The sequence below is a fragment of the Musca domestica genome, unplaced genomic scaffold (assembly GCF_030504385.1).
Source record: "Musca domestica strain aabys unplaced genomic scaffold, Musca_domestica.polishedcontigs.V.1.1 73, whole genome shotgun sequence".
Lineage (NCBI taxonomy): Eukaryota > Metazoa > Arthropoda > Insecta > Diptera > Muscidae > Musca > Musca domestica.
This window is the reverse complement of record NW_026712390.1, coordinates 3123762-3136640: the sequence shown is the minus strand read 5'-3', so window position 1 is coordinate 3136640 and position 12879 is coordinate 3123762. Positions and strand designations below refer to the sequence as shown.

Sequence of the window (12879 nt, the reverse complement as noted above, 5' to 3'; positions counted from 1 at the left end):
TTTTTCAAGGATCTTCAATAGCTAGGCACACAATTTTTTTAGTCAACATTTTTAAATAAATTGGAAGACTTTTTTAAGAATATTTTTAAGAAACTTTTTTACGAAAGTCAAAGACTTTTTTAAAGAATAATTTTAGGTATGATCGTGGATATTTAAAGAAAAATTTATATGGATTCGCAAAAAGTAGCCGTAGATTCTTGAAGGAACCGTGGATTTTTTATTTAAAATTTTCTTGAAGAACTATCAAATCAGTTATTTTAAATTTTTAAAAATATTTTTGATGGACTTTGATGGATTTTTGATTTTGAAATAATCGCTGATTTTTTTAGAAATGTTTTTTTTTTTGGAATTTTGGGAGGATTTCCGTAAAGATGTCTAGATTTTAAAACAGTTTTCATCTTTAAACTCCCTTGAAAAATCAAGGAGTTATGTATTTTTTTCTAAAATAACCCATAATTAATAACAATCATACGCACTAATGGACAATATTTAAAAGTGCTCTAAAGTCTTCAAAAATTAAGATTTTTCGATACTTTATTCAAGGATCGACAGGGACTACAAACTAGAATTTTTTCAGTCGACTTTCAGAGCCAAAAAATACAATATTTCTAATTATTTTGTAGGAACTTAGTACCGAAAATTGGTGATATTTTTTTTAATATTTTGAGAAACTTTTAAATCAATAATCGTGGATTTTTTTTTAATATATTTGTGGTAGACTCGCAGAGACGAAGCTGCGAAATTTTGAGTATATTTTGGAACAATTGTGATTTTTAAAGAATATTTTATTTGAAGGATGTACAAAGAAATATTTGTAGATTTTTCGATGGAACTTCAAAACAAAAACAGAACAATATTTTTATAGAAATAATCCAAATTGTTTTCTTTGTATTTCCACCTTAATATATGTGAATTTAATTATAACTAATATTTCTACATTATTCATAAATTAAATTATCACAAATAAATGAATTGAGAAAAAAAGCACACACATCTGAAGCCACACATCTCGGGTGATTTCATTTCAATTTGCTGAGAATTAAATTCTATATTCCCCTGCAATGTCGTCACATGCGAGTTTGAGAATCTTAACAAGTCAACTTAGTATTGTGTTGTAATAAATTTATTTTAAAACGTAAATCATATTACAAAATTTTTGTCATTGTAATAATTATTTTAACTCAAGTGCAGTGGGGAAATAGAAGTCAAATTTCACGTGATATTGATATGATCCGCACATACACTTCAGTTGTTTTCATTTTTTTAAACGTTTTGTCAAATGAAGCTTTTCGAAAGGTTTGTTTGGTTTACCTTTGTTGGCATTTTTTTGTTACTAATTGAAAAGCTCATTGTTGACTCTCGCTCTCTCATTGTGGCGTTTTCTTGATTAATAACTTTCATTGTGAAAACTGTTTTGTATTGAACAACAACAGCTACAGCCGCAACTAGTAAATCAGAGCACACACAGAAGAAAGAAGAGTTAAAATGTTGAAATTGCTTTACAAAACCTGGTCATTAAATGTAATTAATGAGTATTTAAACTCTTTACAACACACACGCTCGGGCAGCCATCATTATTTGGGATTTGAGTGCATTTTTTTCTTACAACGAAATGTAATGAAACAATTTTTGGAATTACAACAAAATCCAAATGAGTTAATTACATTACAAAAACTAATTGTTGAGCTATTGTAGATACGTGAACCTCTTTTTCAAAATTAAATAATTTTATAGGGATACATTAATCACTTCTCAAGTTTTGGCCCCTAGAAGAGATTACCCAAAAAGAGCAAAAAACATGACACAATTTTGCGTATTACATAGTGTAACCATATCTATAGTATTTTTCGAGCTACAATAATATTATTTACATCGCTGTAATGGTAAGACGTTCCTCTTTCAATCCCTGGTCAATTCATGGCGATACTCAAGCAGAGTCCGAAGATATGTGCTTCTGAGTGGTCTCAGCAAATCACACTAGTGGTCTTATAACGTACAGTGTTTCAAGCCACACATATTCCGTATTTTAGGGAAATTTTTATAAGAAATATATATCAGCGAACAGAGCATTGACTGCCTCATCTAAATTAAAAAAAAATATAAGAATATGTCGCAAAACTAATGAAGTTCGACTCCCAGAATGATTACCCAAATCGACCAAATATTTGACTAATTTTTGCGCATTTAGTAATGAGGATATATCTCTGGTATTTCGAGAGCTACAAAATATTGTATACACTTTTCTGAAATTGCGAGACGCTACTTTTACATCCCTGGTCAAATTATAAAGATACTCAATCAGATTCAAAAGATATGTGCTCCTGAGTGACCTCAGCACAGTACACCACCGATCTTATACAATACAATATTTTAAGCCACACGTTTCTCATAGTTTCAATAAATTTTCTACAGAAATATTCATCAGGAATAAGTAGGTGCTCTGCCCTATCTTAATTAACATATTTCATAAAAATCCAATGAAAACTTCAGAAGTTACGACCTCTGAAACTTGTTACCCAAATCGACCAAAAAATGGCAACGTTTTTGCGCATGCAATCGTTGGATCATATCTCCGGTATTACAAGAGCTACAACAAAAAAACATACCTTCATATAAAGGTAAGGTATGCCTCTTTAAATCACCGCTCCTATCATGTAGATACTAAGTCAGAATCGTAAGATATGTGTTCAAGAGTGGGCTCAGTACCTCACACCATTAACCTTCTGAAGTACAGTACTTTAAGCCGCAACGTCCCAATATTTCCAGGAAATTTTGTAAAGAAATATTTATCGGATAGACGAACATTATCTGTTCTATCCAAATTTCAACATTTCAGAAGAATATGGTGAAAATTGTAGAAGTTACGACCCCCAGGAATAATTACCCAAATCGACCAAAAATTTAGACATTTTTTGCGCATTCAAGGACTGGGCCATAACTCTGGAATGACGAAAGATACATCCATGAAATGGACTTCGATGTAAATGTTAGGTATTCTTCTTTAAATCAAACATCCAATCATGTAGATGCATAGTTAGAATCGGATGATATCTGTCCAAGAGTGGACTTAGCAACACCATTGACCTTCTAAAGTATAGTATTTAAGCCGCACCGTTCTAATATTTTTGAGGAATTTCATAAAGTAGTATTTATCGGGGAGAAGAAGGTTGCCTACCCTATCCAAATTTCAACATTTCATAAGAATACGGCAAATATTTTTTGAAAAACGACTCCAGACGTGTATGCCAGAAATACACCAAAATTTTGGCATATTTTTGCGAAATCAAGCTTTGGACCATAACTCTAGTATGACGAAAGCTACAACCATAAAATGAACTTCGTTCCAAAGGCTAAACATTCTTCTCTTAATATCTGGACCACTCATAGAGATACTTAGTCAGAGTCGGAAGATATGTGCCCAAGAGTCGGTTCAGTTCCTCACACCATTGGCCTTCTGAAGCAGAGTATAGGATTACCCAAAAATATTGGAAATTTTTGCGCATGTCTTTATTTGGATATATCTCTGATGTTCTGAGAGTTATAGCAATCTATTCTACGTTTTTGAGAACGGTAGACATTCCTCTGCAAAAATCGTGGGCGTTTCATGATGCTATTCATTTGGAACCAAAAGATATATGGCCATGAGTAAGCGTATCATTTTAAAACTCTTGTCGTGTAAGGTATCATTCTTCAAGATACAATTTATTTATATTTTTCAAAGTTTTTTTTTAAATTTTAAGTGGGAATAATGACACCTTTGAAAGAAGATGCGACCTGATTTTCAAAATTAAATAAATTTATGCCTATACATGGATTTTTCTCAGAACTTATGATTCCAAGAAAAAGTTACCCAAAATGACCAAAAATTTGGCACTATTTTGCGCATGTCTTCGTTGGGGCATATCTTGGGTATTTTGTGAGTTACAGCAATGTAATGTACATCGCGGTGTAGGCGAGACATCCATCTTTCAGGCCCTTAGATATTTAAAAGTATACACAATCGGTGTGCGAAAATATCAGCTCATGAGTGGACTCGTTGCTTAACATCTCTTGTATCATTTTGCGCATACCTTCGATTGGACATATCTTTGGTATTTTAAGAGTTACATCAACCTTATATATACCGTTATAAAGGTTACACATTGCTCTCTTAAAAACTGCGAGATTTATAGTGATATTCAGTTAAAATCCGATTATATGAACTTTTCTGTAAGTCCATCATGTAGCAACTGGGGTAGATTTTTGCGCACGCCTGTATTTAGTCAAATCTCGGTTATTTCTAAACATAAAACAATTTAATTTACATCTCTGTAAAGTGAAGAAAATCTTTTTTATAACACTTCAATTTTTATAACGATGCTTAGACAAAGTTAGAAAATATGAAGTAATAACTGGGTTTCCAATTTTACTCCTTATGTCATTTTAGTTATAGTAGGCCAAGTCTCAAAATTCCAATATTTCCAGAAATTTTGAGCAAAAATATCTACACCTCAAAAAAGATAGTCCCCTGCATTTTCCAAATCAATTTATTTCATGTAATAACAGTTTTTACTTTCGAAGTTATAACCCCTAGAAAAGAGTTACCCAAAATGTCTAAAAATGTGATAAATTTTGGTACTTGTTTTAAATTAGGCATATTTTTGGTGTTTTATGAGATATATCTGTAGAATTTAGATCCATGTAAACCTTAGACAATCTTCTTTCTTAACCAATTCATATTTCATAAGGTACTAAAAGAATTTTTGGTAAGCCAGATTTAGAAATTACGAACTAATAAGTGGAGTTCCAAATTTCCTCCTTATGTCATTTAAGTTATAGTATTTCCATACTCAAAATTCCTATATTTTAAGGATTATTAGTTATAAATATTTACACCTACGAAATGATAGTCCTCAGCACTTTTAAAAATCAATTTATTTCATGTGGATAAAGCGATTAGTTTGGAAGTTATGACCCCTAGAAAAAAGTTACCCAAAATGGCGAAAAAGTTGATAAATTTTGGTACTTATTTTAAATTAGGCATATCTTTGCTATTTTATGAGATATTGCTATAAAATTTGGATCCATGTAAAGCTGGAACAATCTTCTTTCAAAACTAATTCATATTTTATAAGGTACTAAAAGTATTTTTGGTAAGCTAGATTTAGAAAATATGAACTAATAAGTGGAGTTCCAAATTTCCTCCTTATGTCATTTAAGTTATAGTATTTCCTGACTCAAAATTTCTATATTTTAAGGATTATTAAATATAAATATTTACACCTCTGAAAGAATAGTCCTCTGCACTTTTGAAAATCAACTTATTTCATGCTGATACAGTGATTATTTTGGAAGTTATGACTCCTAGAAAAGAGTTACCCAAAATGGCTAAAAATACAATACATTTTGGTACTTGTTTTAAATTAGTCATATCTTTGGTGTTTTATGAGATATGTCTGTAGAATTTAGATCCATGTAAATCTGAGACAATCTTCTTTCAAATTCATTTCATAAGGTACTAAAAAAATTTTTGGTAAGCTAGATTTAGAAACTATGAACTAATAAGTGAAGTTCCAAATTTCCTCCTTATGTCATTTAAGTTATAGTATTTCCAGACTCAAAATTCCTATATTTTAGGGATTAATAAATATAAATATTTACACCTCTGAAGTGATAGACCTCTGCACTTTTAAAAATCAATTTGTTATATGTGGATACAGCGATTACTTTAGAAGTTATGACCCCTAGAAAAGAGTTACCCAAAATTTCTAAAAATATAATAAATTTTGGTACTTGTTTTAAATTAGTCATATCTTTGGTGTTTTATGAGATATATCTGTAAAATTTAGATCCAGGTAAAGCTGACATAATCTCCTTTCAAAATCAATTCATATTCCATTAGGTACTAGAACAATTTTTGCTAAGCCAGATCTAGAAAATATGAACTAATATGTGGGCTTCCTCATTTATACATGAAATCATTGAAGGTTTTATAATTCGAGACTCAAAATTTCTATATTTTAAGGAATATTAGACAAAATATCTACACATCTGAAAAGATAGTCTTTTGCACATTTCAAAATTAATTTAATTCATATGAATACGTCGATTACTTTCGAAGTTATGACTCCTAGAAAAAAGTTACCCAAAATGGCGAAAAATATGACAGATTTTGGTACTTGTTTTAAATTAGGCCTATCTCTGGTGTTGTATGAGATATATCTGTAGAATTTAGATCCATGTAAAGCTGAGACTATCTTCTCTTCAAAACCAATTCATATTTCATAAGCTACTGAAACAATTTTTGGTAAGCCAGATTTAGAAAATATGAACTAATAAGTGGAGTTCCAAATTTCCTCCTTATGTCATTTAAGTTATAGTATTTCCTGACTCAAAATTTCTATATTTTAAGGATTATTAAATATAAGTATTTACACCTCTAAAAGAATAGTCCTCTGCACTGTTAAAAATCAATTTATTTTATGTGGATACAGCGATTACTTTCGAAGTTTTGACCCCTAGAAAAGCGTTATCCAAAATGGCGAAAAATTTTATAAATTTTGGTACTTGTTTAAATTAGGCATATCTTTGGTGTTTTATGAGATATTTCTATAGGATTTAGATCCATGTAAAACTGAGATAATCTTCTTTCAAATCCAATTCATACTTCATAAGGTACTCAGACATTTTTTGCTAAGCCAGGTTTAGGAATATGAAGTAATATGTGGAGTTCCAAATTTCCTCCTTATGTCATTTAAGTTATAGTATTTCCAGACTCAACATTCCTATATTTTAATAATTATTATAAATAAATATGAACACCTCTGAAAGGATAATCCTCTGCATTTTTAAAAATCAATTTGTTTTATGTGAATACAGCGATTACTTCCGAAGTTATGACCCCTAGAAAAAAGTTACCCAAAATGTCTAAAAATTTGATAAATTTTGGTACTTGTTTTAAACTAGGCATTTCTTTGGTGTTTTACGAGATACATCTGTAGAATTTAGATCCACGTAAGGCTGGGACAATCTTCTTTCAAATTCAATTCATATTTCATAAGGTACTAAAAAAATTTTTGGTAAGCTAGATTTAGAAACTATGAACTAATAAGTGAAGTTCCAAATTTCCTCCTTATGTCATTTAAGTTATAGTATTTCCAGACTCAAAATTCCTATATTTTAGGGATTAATAAATATAAATATTTACACCTCTGAAGTGATAGACCTCTGCACTTGTAAAAATCAATTTATTTTATGTGGATACTGTGATCACTTGGGAAGTTATGACCTCTAGAAAAGAGTTACCCAAAATGGCGAAAAATTTGATAAATTTTGGTAATTGTTTTAAATTAGGCATATCTTTGGTATTTTATGAGGTACATCTGTAGAATTTAGATCCATGTAAAGCTGAGATAATCTTCTTTAAATTCAAATCATATTTCATGGGGTATTGAAACAATTTGTCAGTAAATTTTTAAATTACTTTGTCATTTTACATTTTTTTTTCGTAATCTTTAATTCACTTTGCAAATTTCAAATAAATTCTCAAAAATTCCCAAAATGATTGCAAAAATTTCTAAATTATTTTTAAAACACTTTACACTTTCAAAGCATTAAAGCATAACAAAAAAAATTACAAAAAAATAAAATAAAGCCAACAATAAAACACACAATTATTGCACGTCACTGAAACTCGTTTTGAACGAAATCATCATCAGCTCCAAAAAAAAAAACAAAACACGAAAAACGCGGGCCGCTAAATTTATGGAAAAAAGTGTAACATTTCACAAAAGAAATACAAAACATCAAACAATAATAACATGTGTAAAACAAAAAACTTGTCTAACACAAAAATTGGCATAACTTCCGTTTCCGATACTCAAAAGTTGAACACATAAATTATGCGAGCAAATGCCGAAAAAAATTAAAGCAAATTCGTAACATAACACCTCGCGAATACCGGCTGCTGGCGGCAAATGAAATATAAATTTTTAAATTTTATTTCAAATTCATTCATAATTCAAAAATTAATTCAGATATTTTTTTTGATTTTGAAATCTCCATTTCTTTTTTTTTTTTTTTTGGAAAAATGGCAAGCCTTGGAGGTTAATATTAAATTTTGAAGATTATTTAACCAAATTTCACTTTGGGTATTTTTAATTTTTTTTTTTTTTTTTTTTTTGAAATTTTTCTTTTTTAAAATTTTTTTCTCATTCCAAAAAATATTTTCAAGGCCCAGTTGTTTTATCTTTCTCTGTGTCACAGAAATAAAATCAACCACAATAATTTCTTAATTATGAAACCCTCTTAATTTTTAATTGAAAACCACTTGTTTACGTACTTTAACCTTTTGTGTGAAATTTTGAAAAAAATTTAATGGGCCCGGCGGCACCCAATTCGAAGTGCAATAAAAAAACAAAAACAACAATTGTGGAAAAGCGTACACGTTTTATGAGACGAGTTTTCTCGTTTCTTTTTATGGTTTTGTTTGATTTTTTTTTTGATTTTAACTTGGCTTGAATGGTTGTACTTTGTTGTTGCTGCTATTACTTTTTCAGGTAAAATCAAATATTTTGTTTGTTTTTTTTTTTGTGTTCACAACTTAATCAAGCACCGAACCAGACAACCAACCGACAGCGATGAGCATCCGTATCTCAACTACGTTCCAACAGCGTAAACGTGTTTTACTCAACTAAAAGAGTGCCATCGACAAAAAACCCGAAACACAAATGCCGGCAGTTGTCAGTCAGTGTGGCAGCCAGTAAAACTATTCGTCTACCTACCAACTTACCCAAATAACACAAGTAATGGAGAGTAACCAGCATAAAATTGAGAGAAAAATAACTCACGCGGAGAGTAATTTATTTAATGTTTGTTTAGTTGGGAGAGAAAGAATAAATAAAGCGTATGGGGAGAGAGAACACTCTCTTTAATAAAAAAAAAGCAGAGATGGAAGTTGAGAATCTTTAAATGCTTTGGACAAAGTTTCAACATTTCATAACAATGGATAGATAGATTATTTTAGAAGATATAGTCCCAACAAAATACCAACAATTTCTCGCATTTTTGCGCATGCCTTCATTCGGCCATATCTCCGGAATTTTGAAAGCTACAACATTCCTACATTGGTCTGGGTTAAGGCGAGACATTCCTCTTTCAAATGCTGACTCTTTCATAATGATACGTTATCAAGATCGGAAGATATGAACTCATAAGTGGTGCCATCATTTTCTTGAGATCTCTTGTAACGTGCGGGGATCTGAACCCAGGGTTTTCCATGTTTTATGAAATTTGCCAAAGAAATTTTGGCATAATTTTAATAAATGTCCTGCATATTTTTCAAATCAAGTCATATCATAATATTAGTTACATAAATTCAGAAGTTATGAACAAAAAAGTTGATTACGCAAATCGACCAAAAATTTGGCACCTTTTTGCGCATGGCTTTATTTGGCCATAACTCGAGTATCTTTAAATGCACAAAAATTTAATGTAGATCCCAGCAAAGGAGAGATATAGTGCTTTCCAATGATGACCATTTTATAGCAATACGTAACGAACATCAGAAGATATGAACTTATTAGCGATGTCATAATTTTTTACCAAGGTCGTATAAGTTGTGGGGATTTGAACCCAGGATTTTCCATGTTTCAAGAAATTTTACAAAAAAAGTTAGGCATAATTTAAAGAAATGTTATCTATATTTTCCAAATCAAGTCATACCATAATTTTAGTTACATAAATTCCGAAGTTATGATCCAAAGAGGAATTACCCAAATCGACCCAAAATTTGGCACCTTTTTGCGCATGTCTTTATTTAGCCATATCTCAGGTATTTTCAAATGTACAACAATTTAATTTAGATCACTGCAAAGGGGAGATATAGTTTTTTCGAATGAAGGCCATTCATAACGATACGAGACAAACATAGGAAGATATGAGCTCCTGAGCGATCTCATAATTTTTTACAAAGGTCTTATAAGGTGTAGGGGATCTGAACCCACGTTTTTCCATTATTTATGAAATTTTCCAAGAAGTCTTGGCATACTTTCAAAAAATTTCATCCATATTTTCCAAATCAAGTCATATCATAATTTTAGTTACATAAATTCAGAAGTTATGATCCAAAAGGGTGATCACCCAAAGTGACCCAAAATTTGACACTTTTTGCGCATGTCTTTATTTAGCCATATCTCAGGTATTTTCAAATGTACAACAATTTAATTTAGATCACTGCAAAGGGGAGATATAGTTTTTTCGAATGAAGGCCATTTCATAACGATACGAGACAAACATAGGAAGATATGAACTCCTGAGCGATGTCATCATTTTTAACCAAGGTATTGTAAGGTGTGGGGAACTGAACCCAGGTTTTTCCATGTTTTATGAAATTTTGCAAAGAAATCTTGGCATAATTTAAAGAAATGCTATCAATATTTTCCAAATCAAGCCATACGATAAGTTTTCTTACATAAATTCAGAAGTTATAAACCAAAAAGATGATTACGCAAATCGACCAAAAATTTGGCACTTTTTTTGCGCATGTTTTTATTTAGCCATAACTTGAGTATCTTTAAATAGAAGACTAAATTGATGTAGATCACTGCAAAGGAGAGATATTGTTCTTTCAAATCCTGGCAATTTCATAACAATACGAGAGATTCATCAGAAGATATGAACTTATGAGTGATGCCATAATTTTTTACCAAGGTATTTTAACGTGCGGGGATCTGAACCCACGTTTTTTTTCAATTTTAATGAAATCATATCCTGAAATCTTGACATATCTGAAAGGAATGTCATCGGTACTCTCAGATGCATATAATTTTACAAGGATATATAGATTTCTTTAGAAAATATGACCCTAGGCATGATTACCCAAATTGACCAAAAATCTTGACAATTTTTGCGCATCTGTTCATTTGACCATATCTTGGGTATTTTGAGATGCAAAACAATTTAAGTTGCATCACTGCAAAGGAGATATATTCCTTTTTCAAATGCTGGCTCTTTTATAGCGATATATTATACAACTCAAGAGATATGAACTCATGAGCGGCGTCGTAAATTTTTGCCGTGGACGTTTAACGTGCGAGGTTTTGAATCCAAGTTTTTCCATGTTTTATGAAATTTTCCAAAGAAATCTAGGCATAACTTAAAGGAATGCCATCAGCACTTTTCGAACCAGGTGATTTTATAACAAGAGGGCCATTACTTTAGGATCTATAACCCCTAGGCGTGATTACCCAAATTGACCAAAAATCTGACACATTTTTGCGCATCCCTTCTTTTGATCATATCTCTGATATTTTGAGACGTACGAATATATAATACACATCACTGCAAAGGGAAGTTACTCTTCTTTCAAATGCGGTACCTTTCGTAGAGATACGTAACCAACATCGGAAGATATAAACTCATGAGTGGTGTGATCATTATATACCGAGGACGTAATAAGGAGCCTGGGTATGAACGCAAGTTTTTCCGAGTTTCATGAAAATTTATCCAGGTAAATATAGATGATTGAAAGGAGTATCGTTATCGCTTTGAGGATCGGGTTATTTCATTACGATAGATTGATTACTTCAGAAGATATGATCCCAGAAGCTAATTACGCAAATCTACCAAAAACCCGACACATTTTTCCGCATGTCTTCTTTGTACCATATCTCGGGTGTTTTTAGAGGTATATCGCTGTAAGGGAGAGATTTTCATCTTCTCAGGCCCGGTATATTTTTAGAGATAACAAAACTGAATCAGAAGATATGGACTCGTGAGCGGGAACATGATTTTAAACTGAGGTCTCACAAAGAGCGGGCCTCAATATCCAAATTTTTCTTGGTTTCATAGAATTTACAGAGAAATATATGCAAAATTAAAAGGAATATGGTCAGCAGCATAAGAATCAAGTTATTTCACGATATATCGATTATTGCAGAATTTCTGATCCATGAAGTTGGTTACCCAAGTCGACCAAAAATCTGGCACATTTTTGCGCATAAGTATCTTAATTTAGCAACATCACTGCAAGTTTAAGATTTGTCACAATAAATAATATTCCGGTGTAAAGGTATAGCTTTCTTCCTTCAAACCCTGGAATTTTCACACGTACACATCAAAGAAGTTCTAAGATATGAACTCATGAATGAGGCGCTGACTTCAGAACTGAGGTCATAAAGGGTATGGGCTTATATGGCCAACATTTTCATATCTTTCTGAAATACTGTAAGGAGGGTTATATTTTACCAAGAAGTTCATAGTCTTCGAACCATGTTATTTCATAACTCTTGGTTGAGTTAGTTATGACTCAAGAAGTTGAGTACTTAAATTTACCGAAAATCGGGGATATTTTTGGGCATGCCCTAATTTGGCCATATTTCTGTTATGTTGAGAGTTACAACAATGTAATATAGGTCCATGGAAAGGTGAAACATTCTGCTTTCAAACAATGGTATCTTCATATTGATATCCAAACGAAATTAGAAGATATAGACTCGTGAGTGAGGTTCTGATTTTATTTTTTAGGTGTGGTAAGATATGGGTTTCAAACGCAAAATGTTCATATTTCCATACAATCCTAGGATAAATTACTGGGAAGTACGTTCTCCTTACTATCAAAATCTTATTACTTCATAACGATAGGTTGAATACTTCTCGACTTATGGCCCCAAGGATATATTACCCAAATCGACCAAAAATGAGGGATATTTTTGCGTTTAACTTCAATGAGCCATATCTGGGGTATTTTGAGAGTTATATAAAGTTAATATACATCGATACAAAGGTAAGACATTCCTCTTTCATATTCAGGACAATTCATAGCAATACCCTAACGGAATCGAAGTATATGATGGTATGAGTGGAGTCTTAATTTTATATCTGGCTCCTTAAAAGATACGG

General features: G+C 31.5%; 1 protein-coding gene across 1 annotated transcript in view; it reads right to left on the bottom strand.

The window, feature by feature from the left end:
• Positions 1–8493, bottom strand: part of LOC101899507 (rab11 family-interacting protein 3) — a 119976-nt gene extending 111483 nt beyond the window's left edge. Inside the window, exon 1 of the mRNA XM_059130344.1 lies at positions 8321–8493. The gene's annotated coding sequence lies outside the window, so the exon portion shown is untranslated. The remainder of the gene's footprint in view (positions 1–8320) is intronic.
• Positions 8494–12879: the final 4386 nt, after the last annotated feature.